Raw genomic sequence first — 16,717 nt, forward strand, 5'->3', positions numbered from 1 at the left:
TAGCAAAGGGCTATAGTCAGAGAAAAGGTATGGACTTTAATGAAGTTTTCTCTCCTGTTGTGAGACATACTTCTATTCATGTTTTGCTTGCCATGGTTGCTCTAAATGATTTGGAACTTGAGCAACTTGATGTGAAAACTACATTTCTGCATAGTGAGCTTGAGGAAACCATTTACATGCATCAGCCAGAAGGGTTCATTGCTGAAGGTAAAGAAGATCTTGTTTGTCAGTTGAGGAGGTCATTGTATGGCTTAAAACAATCTCCAAGACAATGGTACAAGCGCTTTGATAGCTTTATGATTGGACATGGTTACACAAGAAGAAGTTATGACAGCTGTGTGTATTACAGGAAATTGTGTGATGGTTCTTTTGTTTATTTGTTACTCTATGTGGATGACATGCTTATTGCTGCTAAAAGCATGTTGGAGATTAAGAGATTGATATCTATGTTGAGTGATGAGTTTGAAATGAAGGATTTGGGTGCTGCGAAGAAAATCCTTGGTATGGCGATTCACAGGGATAGAAAAGCGGGAAAGTTGTACTTGTCACAGAAAAAGTACATTGAGAAAGTACTTGAATGCTTTGGTATGCATAATTCTAAACCAGTGAGTACTCCGCTTGCAGCTCATTTCATACTTTCAGCAGCGTTAGTGCCACAGAGTGAGGAGGAGGAGCAATTCATGTTGCGTGTTCCTTACTCCAGTGCAGTTGGAAGCATCATTTATGCTATGGTGTGCACTCGTCCAGATATTAGTTCCAGTGTCACTGGTTATGTTGATTCAGATTATGCTGGTGATTTGGATAAAAGAAGATCTCTGACAGGTTTTGTTTTCACTCTCTCGGGGTGTGCCATTAGTTGGAAAGCAACTTTACAGTCGACGGTTGCTTTGTCCACTACGGAGGCAAAGTATATGGCAGCAGCAGAGGCAATGAAAGAAGCAATTTGGCTCAGAGGTTTGGTTAGTGATCTGGGTTTGCAGCAGGATGAGACTGTTGTATTTTGTGATAGCCAGAGCGCAATACATTTGACCAAAAATCAAATGTATCATGAGAGGACCAAACACATTGATGTCAGATATCATTTTCTTCGGGAGGTTGTGACACAAGGTGATATCATAGTGAAGAAAATTGCTACGGCGGAAAATCCAGCAGACATGTTGACTAAGCAACTTCCGATCCTCAAGTTTCAAGCATTGCTTAGGCTTGATTAGTGTTTGTAGTTTGTAATTACCCTTAAGGGTGTTGGAGGAGACGTCTTAAGGAGATTTGAGTTGAAGACTTGATGAAATTCAAGTCAAGGTGGAGATTTGTCAGATTTGGCGACTTGTTTTCACAAGTCTTACCGTGGGCCCCACAGCAGTATGACATTCCATACTTTTTGACTTGTTTTTTCTCTCCCACATGTCCATGTTGCTCTCCATTGATTGACCTTCTTCTAGAAGCTTTGTTAAAAGGCTGGCTTTGTTTTATTATTGAAGCCATTCGGTCAAGAAGGAAGCAGCAACTTCAGCAAGAAAAAGAGAGAAAGAAGAAAAGAAAGAGTTGTCGAGAGAGAGAGACGTGTTGAAGAGAGAAGAAGAAATACACCATTTTTTTTTCTTCTTTTTGATCTCACTTTTGGAGTGCTGAAATGCTTAGAGAATTTTAGAGAATATTTTTATCTTTTGTATCTAATTCTCTTTTGAGTGAGATTGGGGTGTATTGGGGCTTTTGGGTTTGAGTGGTTTTATTCATACTACTCTTTGTACTCCACTATTTTGTTAGTGAATTTCTCCTGGAGCGTCTCCGTCAGTGGATGTAGGCTTGTTAAGCCAAACCACTTAAATCTTGGTGTCTTGTGTGGTTGTGTTATTTTTCTACTCTGTACTTTTCTACTTCTTTGGTGATCTTGGATTTGCATTGTCACAACAATTAAAAAAAAAAAAATGAAAATCGAAGAGTAGTAGTGTCCACCAAAACTTCGACGCTCAGCGTCCACTGTTGGATGTGGACGCTGATAGTAGGTCATTAGCGTCCCCTAATAGTCCTCTAATCATTATAAAAAAATAAAAAATTGAAAATTGAAGAGCAATAGCATCCACCAAAAATTGGACGTCGATGATCCTCCATCATAATACAAGAAAAATAAAATATTGAAAACCGAAAAGCAATAACGCCTACTTTTTGATGTGGATGCTAATAGTAAAAACAATGGAGGGTCATTGGTGCGCTCAAGCCCATTGCTTCAACATCTCAGTAAGTCATGTTTTAAGCCTAAGATCAATGGATACGATCAAACTTGACACAATTAAGCATTCAATTGAACATTGATCCAATCGATTGTGATACGATCAAATTATAGATCAAACTCTATAGATTTTGTATGATTCTTATGCTCTAATTTGATTGATCGTGATAAGAACGAATAGTGCATTAGTTCAATCGTTCATGATACAATTAAACTTGACACAATTGAAGGTTCGATCGAACATCCAATCAATCGTTGTGCATTAATCTAATTGATAGTGAAACGATCAAATGATCAATTGAACTTTATACAATTGTAAGTTCGACCAATCATCCGATTGATTATAGTGCATTTATTTGATATATTATGCTATTAGATTTACTTACATACGTAAGTAAATCTAATAGCATAATCCAATATTTTCTCTCTTAGAAATACCAATTACTAAATCATGCATCAAAGTCCTATCGGAATATGCTAAAAGTTACATATTTAGATTTGTTCTTGTTTATAAATAATTCTAAAGTTAATTAAGATTGTCACGTAAGCATTGTAAATTATTTATAGAATAAAAATGTGATATATATATAGCACTAATGCAGATACTTTAAACCTGATTTACTGTCCTAAATGTAAGAAAAATTCTTAAAAACTCGCAACAAATTTCCATTTCCTTCTCTAAACCAAGAAAAAGCTAGTGTTATCCATTATTTCGGAAATACTTTAGCTTTTATATATATATATATATATATATATATAAACTTTATTTCTCCTCTCTCTTTTATCTAGCATTGACTTGAAAGAATATTTAAATAGTACAAGAAAATAATTTTTAAAAAAAGTTATTATAAAGTTTATTTGAGTAAAAAAAGGAAGAAATAACTTAATTTCCTAAATTTAAGAACAATCTATTCTTAAGAAAGTAGGGTTTAAGTAAGTACATATTTCACCAAACTCACTTTTTGATCCAACATTAATAATAAGCTAAGATTTTTTTTTTTTTTCCTGGGCAGAATAATAATAGACTATGAAAATATGGGATGACTTTTTTCCCCTGAAATCCATTCTCTTCCTCTCAGAAGAAGAAATTAAAATAAAATAAATAAATAAAATAATCCCTTCTCTTCCCTGTGGCGTTTCCAAAACCCACTCCTTGTTTCACTTAGGCTCTACACAAGAAACTTTGTTTCAGAAAAAGAAAAGAGAAAAGAAGATCGATGGGCTCTTCTTGCAGGAAAAAAAAAAACAAAAACAAAACAGCAGGCTGAGTACAGAAAAATTTGAAGATTCCACTTCAAATTCAAAGCTAAGAACAAAAGGAACCATCTAAAGATCAAAAGCTCTTTCTAACAAAATAGGGGAATAAAAAAAAAAGTGAGTACAAGTGTTTTGCTATACATGCTCCATAAATGAAAGGGAAAAAGCAAGAGAAGAGAAAAAGTAAAAGGAAGGAGCTTCCCATTTCAATCATGCCAGCAGAGAAGCATGATAATACATCTTCTAAATATGTAAAGCCGACCTCTTCCTTCTTTAAGAAACCCACCAACACCAAGCCCTTTACATGAAAACTTTCTCTTATTAGCAGTAGCACTAGCACCCTTCATCTTCATCATCGATCTGATCCTCCTCCTCCTCTCTCTCTCTCTCTCTCTCTCTCTCTCTCTCTATATATATATATATATATATATATATATATTGTGGGCTGTGGGTGCTTCTTCTACTTAATTTCACTGGGTTTCTCAATATCTCTTCTGACTTCTCACAACTGTGTGAATCATCACTGGGTTGATGTTACAGTAATGATAAAAGGGGGAAAAAGGCAGGGTGTTGATATATATAGAACAAGAGAATAAAGAAACATATGTCATTTGTGATCACCAGGCACTGCACTTTGGGTCCCAACTCACTGGCAACCAATACTCATACAAGATGGAATGTGTTAGACACCAAACAAAACTCTCTCTCTCTCTCTCTCTCTCCACGGAGTTTTCAAAGAAATGGGAGTACATTTTTGGTCGTATTACCAGTCCACCTACATTTAAAAAATAAAATAATAATAATTGTAAAGGCCAAAGGAAAAATAATAGTAGCATACGAGCTATCATTCTTAAAGAACTAGTCAATTTAAATTTTTTTAAAAATTTCTTATAAAGCTTATTAGTTTTATTTAGTAATTAAGAAATGTGGGACTAATTAGCACGCATGACAATCTTTATAAACCATCAACTCTATATAGATTATTTTTCATATTCTTAATATGGGACTGAAGTATTACAAAAATGTTAATTAATAGACTGTTATACAACTATCATACGATTGTGATGGTATAACAATGAAAATTAGCCTTCATTTTTTCTTCTTTTAAGCTCTTAATAATCCAAAAAAAAAAACGATTTTTATTGTTAGAGCATTCACAATGGGCTCTCTAAATACTACTTTCGGTCAAACTTGGATTAATTTACAACAAAAACATGCTTCAACAAACTCCCTACTCAGCTCTCTATATTTAGTTTTGTTAGAAACCTCCTCACATTTGAAGAGCCAAAATTTTCTCCCTACTCTTTTTTTTTTTTGTTATCTTCTCTCTCTCTCTCTCTCCACTTTAATGCAATAGAGTTCTTTCTTTCAAGTCTAGATCTTATTACAACACACTCTAAAACTAATAAGAAATAATATTTAACTAAAGTAGATAAATATATAAAGAGTTTGCTATTTGGTTTTTCTTAATAGTGGCTCTTTATTTTTGTTTTTTTTTTTAAATGAACTTGTCACTTCAAATTTAACTTCAATTTTAAGAGCTTACAAAGAATGCTCACACATGATCCCAATTGTATAGTAATCATATAAAAATTTACTAAATAATATTACTCTTAAAAGAAAAAAAAAAAAACTAAACTAAACTAAACTAAAAATTTAGAATATAAAACCCCTTTATATATATATATATATATATATATATATAGGATGCATGTTGTCATCTTTGCAGTAATGGGACTGTCCCACTTTGGTTAATACTACCATGAAAGAGGTGGTCCTGAGTACAGTAAATTAGTAATAATTAAAAAGAGAAAAAAAAAATTAATATGGTAGATATTACTCAATTAGCTTATCAAAAATATGATTTTCTTTATTTTGAAACATTTTCTTTAATTAGAAGAAGCTCGAAGAAAGAATATATATATATATATATATATATTGAGAAGAAAATTCAAAGGGGGACATAAAAGAAAGAAGCCACATGAGATGATATTGCACAGTAAATGGATAATAGAAAAGACAGGTGTTTGGTACGGACAAGATTGGAGGTACACGTGATGTTCACGAGCGGGACATGGTGAGTGTCTGTGGCGTGGACGTCAACATGGTTTATCGCTTCCCTTTGGACCACATAATCTGGTTTATTTGTTAGATTGTCACCTCTTGTTTCTCTTCTCTTGCTCTTTTTCTTCTTCCCATTGCTTTCCTTTTTTAGTGAGATGTTGCTTTCAATTTTGAGGTTTCAAGTACTCTTGTAGTTTCTTCATGGATGAGATGACCCCACTACCCTAAACATCATATCTCCTCCATGAATTATATTATTATTCAAAAGTATGAAATAGGATTTGGATTTTTAAAATTTGAAGAATTATTGTATTATATCTTAATTTTAGTTTGTCAAATTAAAATGATTGAAATTTTGTCCAATTGGCAATTATCACTTTTACCAACCCAACATTTTTTTAACATATTGCTGAAATGATATGTTAAAAAAATAAATCATGTTGTTGAAGTGCACAATAACATATTAATAAATATATCATATCCATAATCATCCTCCATATGACTCATTCATGTGCTTTTCCATTTACAGTAGAGTTTTCGTGTCCCAAGGGACATATGATATAACTCTCTGCTTTGCTTTGGTGAGGTACAATAACTAGCCACCTGTAGTAGTTACTCAACCAGGTCTAAACCTTGGGAGGCAAGTAACTACTAATGCCGTAAGGGTAATCTCACTTGTGGGTGGTTGTGCCAGTCACAATAGCCTTTGGATTCAAGTTAATTAGTTATCATCTCACCATTGGCCATAGGGTAAATAGTATGCACATACCCCAGATTCTTCACCATTTTTTCATATGACAGCATGCCCTACCGACATTATAATTTTCTAGTTATGAGAACATAATTGAATAAACAGAGTGGATAGCAATGCAGTTTAAATAAACCATTTTTCACAACTATTAGGGCCCAAAACATATATTTTTGGGAAAAGTCCACATACTCCCCTTAAACTACTACTCAATTGACAATGTCCTCCTCAAACTTTCAATTGCGACAATGTACCCCTCAAATTACAAAAACATTGTCAATGTATCCTTCAATGACAAAACTACCCCTAATAAAAAAATTTTAAAAAAAAATACTAAAATTTCTGGAAAAACCTAAAATAAAAAAATAAAAAAAATCTTTTTATAAGAAAAAAATTTTAAAAATTATGATTTTTCTTTTATAAAAATTGAAAAAATTTCGTTTGTTTTTTTGTTTTTTTTAAAAATGTTTTCTTTTATAATTTTTATAAAAAAAATATATATTTTCGTTTAAAAAAAATAAAATTTTAGTTTTTTAAAACATATTTAAAAAAAATCTTAAAAAATTAAAAAAATATATATTTTTTTTAAATAAAAATTTCTGTTTAAAAAAAAAAAATCGTTTTTAAAAAAATTAAAATTTTTGTTTTAAAAAAAATTATTATTATTTTTTTAATTTTAGGGGTATTTTTGTCATATTGAGAAATATATAGGGGCATTTTGATCTTTTTGCTAGCTTTGGGAGGATATTGACAATGTTTTGGTAGTTTTTGGGGTACATTGTCGCAATTGAAAGTTTTGGCGGGACATTGTCAATTGGGTAGTAGTTTTAGGAGGGTTTGTGGACTTTACCCTATATTTTTTCTCTATTGGGTGCTGGTTGGACGAAAAATGAAGTCTTCTCTAATACCAACTGACGTAACAGAAGACTAAGGTAACTAATCAAAGATCTGCGTCTTTGATTCTGCAAGAAGAAGCGTCTTCGTCTTCTACCCAAAAAATAAAACAAGCCCATAAGTTAAAAGAAAGATAAAACTTTGCAAAGTATTTTAAGAGAAAATTCTCAAATTTGATAATAACTCAATTGGTTTTACATAATAAGCTATCATATTTATAAAAGAAAAATACTTGTAGAGAAAGTAAACATAATCCTAGTAGTAATAGTAAACTTAATCCTACTAGCAATAGTAAACCTAATCTTAATAAGGAAATGAAAATAATTAAAGCAAATCTAACCCTATTAAGGAAATGAAATAAAGTCCTAATAAAATAAAATTCTAATATAAAATTGACAATCAGTGGGAATTGTGAAATCTTTCCTTTTATACTTCCATTGTTTGAGAACGGGTAAAACTCTGATCAAGCGGCGCTGCTTTAATATTATTTTTGATATTTTCCTTATTTTCGTTTTTACAAAAAATATAGGTAAATATCGTCCTACAACACAAAGGGTCAACCCTCACACAACCCTTTTAATTAAATAAATTAAACCTCTTAATCCTGAAACGGCATATTTAAATAAGTAGGTAGCACGACAGGACCCATTCTATAAACATGTCATGTTGGGTTGACCCAATACAACCTGGCCCCCCATAGCCCATTTAATAAATATGTCTTGTTAGATTGACCCAAACACGACCCATTTGACTTGTTACCTGAAAACTAACTCAAATAATTAAATGAATAACCACATCACTTATAAATAAAAATTAAATCAAGTATTCACATCAAGTAACTTGAATGTTCAACTTACATCATGCTAAGTGTTCAAGTTACATATCAATAAAAACTTACGTTACAATGTGTAGTTACATCTCAAGTTACACAATAACACAAATCATAATGTTCTTCACCAAAGTGATATTTGGTATCGTCCATCAAATAATAAGGTTCATGTATCCCATGATACAAAATCATTTTTCATAAATTCCATGGAAGGTGAATCTGAGATACAAGCATTAAAAATGATTTACCAATTATGCCAAAATATTATAAGGGCAATTACAAACCAAGGAAAGTAACCAGGTACTAAAGTTTGCCATATCTTGCATCTGATATTCTGAATTGCAGAGCTTGAAAGTGTCAAATTCAACCTACTATCTAAAATTCAATCAATCCTAAAAAATGAGTTGAAAACAACTCTTTCAATTTAGACCCCAACACGCTGAAGCAACAAATAACACAACATAAGTTGTCAATATTAAAAATTAATATACTACAATGATAAAATATCAAACCATGAATAAGCACAGAACACAATATTTTTGTTGACGATGAGGAAAACCATGACACCAAAGAAAAAACTCTCCGTAGCAGCAAAACCTAAGAATCACTCCACTAATAGAAGAACTACCTACAGGCAATAAATAAACTTACACCCTTATAATTCTACTAAGACAATCTGTCGAACGACTCACTCCTCATACAGTCTCAACTCCAATAAGTCACATGTTGGCTAATCTTCTGAAATTGAATCTGTAGTGACCCAAATAATTAATTAGGCTTAAGACAGCTTAATTAAGGGGTTAATTGGACTTTAGGTCACTAGGAACACCTAAAAAGACATTTTTGGAATTTTTGAGTTGCGAAGCTATAGTAGACGAACGCTCGCGTGGGGGACCACACGAGCGCTCGCCTGACAACAGTACAAGTGCACTCGTGTGGGGACCAGGCCGAGCGCTCATTGGCTTTTCGTTGACCATTGGTTTTTGCCCGCGCGTGCCACCTGCAACTCAAAAACCCCTGGATAAACAGTACACTAACGCTCGCACCTTTTCAGAAATTTTCTGCAGCGCCCTTAGCATTTTTCCCCTATTTAAACCCACCCTCCCTTAGAGAAACTCTGTTGGTTTGGTTATTGAGTGGGTGTGAGGTTGTGAGTGTTTTTAGAAAAGAATAAGATGTTCTTGGAGAGCTTGCTTGTTGAGGTAACCACTACACTTTCTTTGTGTTTGTTAGGTTGTTATGCTAGCTTCTTGATTTACAATAGCTTAGTTGTTAATATCTAGTTGTTTTAAGCTTTAATCTCGTTTTAAGCTTTTCCTTTCTATTTAGACTCAATCTTGTCATTTAGAGACGTTGTTTTGATTAGGAGATGTTAGAAACCATTACTATAGCTTAAGGGCCCCTCAAGAAGGCTCGGGAGCACGAAGGACCAAATGAGGTTCCACCTGAACCTCACTGGCCAAACGCTCCCCCCTAATTAAGGGTCGAGTGCTAGCCCAGAGACGTTCCAAGGAACGTTATCTCGGCCAGATGTTCTACCGCCCTAGTTTCTGAATCTTAGGTTCATTTTAGTTGGACTTAGGACTAATAATAGGTGTTCCACAGATTTGGAGAACCCGGATCATTTGGATGAGTACTTGGAGAGTTTATTCGACCAAGTGAGTTTTAACTTACATAATACTTGCCATTTATTTTTACGCATTGCATGACTATTTTGTGTACCAAAACATGCATATTTACAACTCTCACGATATACACTTTGCTGCACCATGAATTCTATCATTTGTGAAAATGTTCTACTAAACAAGATAATGACATTGAGATTTGTAAAAGCATGTATGTAAAATACGGACAAGATTAATTGCATCGTATGGCATGGTACACAGGTACGTACAGGATAACAGTCATGGGCTTACTATACATGTTAACTTTGTGGTCAAATGTGTGTGTTGTTATGTAAGTCTTCGATCTAATGGTTGTTTCGTGACCAGCGCAGCCTTCACAAGTGGTCACTACAAGACATACATCATTAGTAGCATGGGTCACCTGAGGTCGAACTCAGTCGGGCTGCTAGTGTTATCGACGGTAGCGTACAATGGTCGAGGCACCGGCATTGTATTACAGGTCCCTCAGGGACAACGCCAACCCTCTGAGAAGGGGTAATATTTCGGGTAGACCATACTATTAAACTATTATTGTTTCTCATGACTATAAGGATGTACTATGTCTATATTGCATTCATAGATAATTGTCATACCTAAAATGTTGCATACTTTACCAAACGGAGTTCATCACATGTCCCTTGGACTTACCGCTCTTTATTTTTCCCTCCCATTATGTGTAAATTGCGCGATTTAACTAGCGTAAAGGAGGATGCCTTCGGACCGGTTCATGGTGGTTGCCCAGGACCTAATTCAGGTCATTTTTGAAGATGTAGACTAGTATGGCTAAGGTCCATGTGCGACAACGGAAGGACTATACGGGCAAAGATGATAGAAATAGTGATCATGCTTGTACTACTTAAGATTAGGCATTAATCATGTTATCTTATTTTTTTAAGAAAATGATTTGGGGTTGTAATATTTTGATGATCAGTCTTTAAACATAAATTTGATGACCTATTTATGTGGTATCTAGTTATTGTTTTCTCTTTCTATAGCTTAAAGTCTTCCGCTGTATTATCTCGTTTATGAGATTTTAAGATCCCTAAGTCTTGTCCCATGAGGGATGTAGGCTGGAAGACAAACCATGGAGTCAAATACCAATTAATTGATTTCCACGTGGTGTTACAGAATCCTTGCCGATCTCCATCAATAAACCTCAGTTTGTTGTTGATGTAGAATGATTGTGATTTGAATGGAATGCTCCAAGAGAACAAGCAATGAAGGCTCTCAACTCATAGATTTCTCTCCGTATATGAAGGAGAAGGTTTAGGCACTGTTGAGTCTCAAGGACCACATGAAATGTAACGCCCCAGGAATGTTAAATAATTAAATAATTAAATTTTGTTCACCTCCCACAGACTCACTTACCATGTAAATAAGTCTATAAGATCTATCTATAACCCACTAGAATTAATTAGTAAAAATAATCAATTTGGGAGTTAGAGCAGAATTTTTCACGTCAACTAACAGTGAGCTAACTGGAAAGACTACCCAAAAACATCTATCAGAGTAAAAAAATGTAGAACAAGAAAGAATATACAATGATTTGAGCTACATTATAGTGATCTATCTATAACCCACTAGAATTAATTAGTAAAAATAATCAACCTGAAAGTTAAAGCAGAATTTTCCACGTCAATTAACAGTGAGCTAACTCGAAAAGACTACCCTAAACATTTATCATAGTAAAAGAAACCTAAAATCTGAAAGAATATACAGTAATCTAAGCTACATTACAAAACATCAATACAACTTAGAGCATAAATACAACAAAAACCTCACTAACAAAACAACCTTACAACACAACAAAAATAAGCCCAACAATCTATACTAAGACTTCTAACCTGCCAACTCTACTAGAACTAGCTAAATCTGTAACACTCCCAAAATTAACCTTCTCTAACCTAGCAGGGTTACTGGCAATTACCTCAGTTTAACCAACTTATGGCTAAATGAGGAATTGTCCCTTTAAGCATTATCATAGTTAATGCATAGGAAGGTAAAATAAATCTGAGAAACAATTAAATCATTAAATGGACAAGTATATTGCTCGAAATTAAAGACATGGAGCAACTAATAATAATATAAAACAAACTTGATAGCAGCATGAAGATTCTAAAGTAAGGTCCATAGTGGCAATCGTGCCACTCTTGGGTTCTAGTGACAAACTTCCTAAAAGGGGGAATAATAGTGTAAGTCTAACGACTTAGTAAGTAAACCTCACAATTTGATATGATTGAGCCCATTTAAACATAAATAAACATGCAATTTTAGTAAACATTTAAAAGACGTGTTGTCTCCGTTAATACACCATAAAAGTATTGTTTGGTTAATAAAAGAGTGGTGTACTTCCAACGGCAATCGCCTAAGCATTTTAATGCAGGAAAACCTAGTACTTTATAGGTCATAACTCTCATGTATGGTCTACCCGAAATATTACCCCATCTCAGCAGGGTTTGCGCTGTCCCGAGGGACCTGTAATACAATGTCGGTACCCCGACCATTGTACGCTACCGTCCATCCCATTAGTGGCACGACTGAGTCTGACCTCGAGTGGCCCACACCACTAATTATGTCCGTCCTATAGTGACCATCCATTAGGGAATGGCTGCACCTGGTCACTAAACCATTGGATCAAAAGCCCATATAACAACACACGCATTTGACCATAAAATGAAGTCTATATAGTAAGCTCATGGCTGTTATACTGCACGTACCGATGTACCATGTCATACAATGTATCTTACCAATGAGTTAATTAAGTATTTACCAAGTAGTTACAAAATGTAGACATGTTCATATCATACTCGTGGTTAGTCAACTAACATATCCCACGTTTTTAAGGAAAGAGTTCGTAAGTGTTTATTTACCTTGTACGCTCGCTTGAATCCTCTGACATCACAAAGACCCTACTATAACGAAATATGACACATCGTTATGTGCAGTTCTAGAAGACCCTTACGAGTAAGATACTAAGCCTTATCTAACAAAAGGATTACTAGTTTCTAAAATACACGTGAGTGGGGCTTACGAGCTAGTGCCTGGCTTTCTGGTCGTACGTCCAGGCTTGATGGTGTACGTCTGGTCAGTGAGTTAGGCAATCTGTCAAAAGCTCCAAACAGTGTTTTAAGGTTTCTACCAAATCTATAGGCTACTATATCCCTTCTAGGCTATTGAATAAACGTAAGAAAACTCAATCATCATGTAATACAAGGAATCAAGGAAGCTTTTAAAACTCTTTTGAAAACATTCTTGGTTCGTAAGGAAATGAGTAAAAAGATTGACATAGTGTCTTTTGAAAACTCACAACATTAATAAAGCAATAAGAACAATATTGGGAGTATAAAAACGGGCAAGGGTTTACCTCGGGAGGTGGAAAGAACACCGAGCTTTCTTTCTTCTCTCTCTCAAATCAAAAACTCACATAAACACTCACATTTGGTGGTTACAGAAAGCCTAGGGGCGGAAAATGAGTTTAAGAGACGAAGAGGAGGTTGGTATTTATCGGCCAGAAAAGCTGAGGGCGCTACCAACTACTCTAAAAAACAACGTACGTCCGGTACTATTGGGGCGTACATCCGGTACTGTTTATTCAATGATCCAAATGGTGCATTGTACGTTTAGTCATTAACCAGTGGTCAACCCAAAAGTAGCGAACGTCCGGTGGTCCCCCTGCTTACGTCCAGTACTTGAGACAAGAGCGTACGTCTGGTGGTCCCCCTGCGTACGTCTGGTACTAGAGACAAGAACGTATGTACTATACTACTAGGCGTACGTACGGTCAGTAAGGGTGGGGTTTGGTTTTGCTTCAAGGCTTTATGGTTAAGTGTGAGGGCTTTGGGTTATGCTGAGATAACTTAGGGTTTTTTGTTTAAGGCTGATTTAGAAGGCTATTAACTTGTTGAGTACGGGTTTAAAACTATTTTTAAAACGATTTAAAAAATTGGGGTATTACAAAATCTACAAGACAAATAGGTAAGTCCATGACTTAACAAGTAAGATACCTCAAAACCGAGAATTAATCAAAAGACTTGGATTCCTTCTTGAGGATAGTGTTCCCATAATGTTGTATACAATCACCTAGCACATTGAAAATTTTGACCGCAAAAATGTCTCACTCTTAAATCCATCAAAGTGATCTACACTTTACATCATTCCTTTGTAGAGTGTTTTAATGAAATGACAATTTCCATGGACATCATTTCTTAAGCATTTATCTGACTTCAAATAAATTATTACGTCAACCTACCGTTCAATTAATTAATAATATACAACACTAGATCAATCAATTAATGCCATATGACTCTCGTTTGAAATATTATGTATCAATTATACATGCCGCATGGCACGTGTATTTTAAGTTACAAATATACCATAAACAAATATTATCAAAAAAGAAAAAGAAAAAGAAAAAGAAAAAACAAAACAAAAAAGAAAAGATAAATGCAAAATAAGTCCATGTGGTTGGCTTAAATTACAAATCGTTCTATATGGTATCAAAGTAAACTCAGAAGTTTATGAGATATGTTAAAAAAACAATTTAGTCCTTGAAGTTAAATTCCGTTAAAACATTTTACAAATTCCGTTAAGTGCTACGTCAACGCCAATAAAATGACAACACATGTCACTCTAAATTATATATATATATATATATATATATATATATATATATATATATATATAAAACTAAAAAATAAAAAAAATAAAAACTTAAAAAAAAAAAAAAAAAAATAGAGGAAGTGGTTGCCGTCTTTGAGGAGGGGTGACCCTCAGAGGTGGCCATGGGGGTGGCGTGCGGCCACCCCAGCAACCTAGAGGTGGGGGGTGACCGCGCGCCACCCCCATGGCCACCTCTGGGGTGGCCAGCGCCACCCCCTCCTCAAAGTGAGGTGGCTGCCTCTATTTGTTTTTATTTTTTTAGTTTTATATATTTATATTTGTTTATTAAGAGTGCAACGTGTCATCAGATTACTGTGCTGACGTGGCGTACTAACGGAATCTGTCAAGTATGTTGACAAAATTTAATTGCAAGGACTAAATTGTTATTTTAGCCTACCTCAATGACCTTTTAGTTCACTTTAATACTACATAGAACGATTTATAATTTAAGTCAACCACAATAATTGATTTTAAATTTATCAAAAAAAAAAAAAAAAGAACAAGAGAGAGAGAGGGGTGGTGGGCCTGGTGGCCACCCATCTCCGTGACCAGCCAATACCATCTATGAGGAGAGGTTTCCCCTGAGAGAGACACAGGGACAATGTCCCCTTATCCGGTGAGGGATGACCCTCTCACTAGATACATCCCCTCTCACTAGGTAAGGGTATTAATTGTACTTTTTCAATTTATTATGTTTTTTTATTAGTTATGATATATTTGTGATAAATTTATGAATAAAACAATTTAAAACTAAAAAAAAAAAAAAAATTATTTACTATTGAAATTGAAAATTCAGAAACTAAATGTCCCCAAGAGGTAGTTCAATCGGCTAGAACCACGCTTTATGAAGCGAATGTCACTAATTTGAATCATTCTCTCTCTTTTTGTGCAGACATGTTAAAAAAAAAAAAAAAAAAAAATTCAGAAACTAAATTGAGTTTTTCCTATTCTTTATAATAATAATTAAGTGAAATAAATGGACTGCACTCTGCACGTAGCCTTGAGCATTGAATAAGATATTTGAAGAGGTCCGAATCTCTTGCATAAGCAAAAAAAAACAAAAAAGTGGCGGAATCGATATGAATTTTCATCTGAATGACTTGCTCCTTAATCTTTTTCGCAGAGGCCTCAGCCGGACCCCTACCTCAATTTTTGGCAAATACTGAAACTTGTACTACCAAGGCCTGGAAATGGACCCCTACACAAAATTGACACATTTTTAAGACATAAATTTCCACTACATCAAATTGAGGAAATATCAACGGATTCCCAGCAATTTTGATAATAAATATAAGATAATTTTTATAATACTTATTTGTTTGAAACAGATTTCAAGTAGCCACTTACCTATTTTAACAGGTAGATCTCACAAGAGCTCTCTTATATTTTTTAGCCAAATTATTAGTTATTTTAATTATATAGAATTCAATTGAAAATCAAAGCCTTTTCATCTTTGAAAGCGATTTTCAAGTTGTTAGAATGGCTCTTCATCATCATTCCAGTATTCAGGACTTGACGATTTCTTTTCTAATTTTGGATATCAACTTTATTCTAACTTCTTTTTGGGTTGTAAGAAAAATCAATCAAAATTAAACTTCTTCGCTCACTACGCAGCAAAATAGGCAGCAGCTAGGGGTTACTTTCCTCCCATTCTCATATCTTCTCCTAAGAGAAAAAGACCCACCATTTCTATAGTTTGGTTGGTTTTTTTCTATTTTAACTAAAAAAAAACTTTGAAAGGTGTTCCAATCAAGGCTAGTATTTCAAAATCCCTACGTCAAGTAGCAATTATTCAGGGAGTCAATAATTTGACTAGCTTCTCTTCAAATACCAAGATAGGAAAATGCCAACTGTCTCCAAATAGCAAACGCTGCATCACTGCAAAAGCTTTTATCTGGAAAGCTCCTGCTCTCGCCAGATTTATGAGGGAAAAGGTTTGACCAGAACCATGGACCACACATTCAACGTTCACACGGGGAAAAAGAGATTTAGCTCTCATTGTAATTTTAATTTAGTCTTTCAGTTTCAGTTTCCAATTTTGATAATTAGGTGTTTAATTTTTTTTTTTTCTTTTTTCAAATTGGTTTCTCTATTAACCTATCGTCCAATTAATTATTAATATGTCACGTCAAACTGATCAGTCACCGAAGCAACAGAGTTCATGATACCAAAGGTGGACAATCAGATGAACAGGACAAGTCTTGGTAGAGATAAGTTTTAAACCGAAATGAATTAAAAAATTTATAAAAAATAAAAATAAAAAAGAGATTTAAATAAGGTTATAAATATAGATCTTGAAAAGTGGTTAACAAAACTAGAAAAAATAATAGATTTATATAAGCCATTAAGAATGTTCTAAGCTTTAGCGAGCCCTT

General features: G+C 34.2%; 1 pseudogene; it reads right to left on the bottom strand.

Annotated features, from left to right (window-relative positions):
- Positions 1–3,591: 3,591 nt before the first annotated feature.
- On the bottom strand, positions 3,592–4,146 carry LOC148584457 (small polypeptide DEVIL 4 pseudogene; annotated as a pseudogene).
- Positions 4,147–16,717: the final 12,571 nt, after the last annotated feature.

This window comes from Corylus avellana, chromosome 7, assembly GCF_965113065.1.
Source record: "Corylus avellana chromosome 7, dhCorAvel1.hap1.2, whole genome shotgun sequence".
NCBI lineage: Eukaryota > Viridiplantae > Streptophyta > Magnoliopsida > Fagales > Betulaceae > Corylus > Corylus avellana.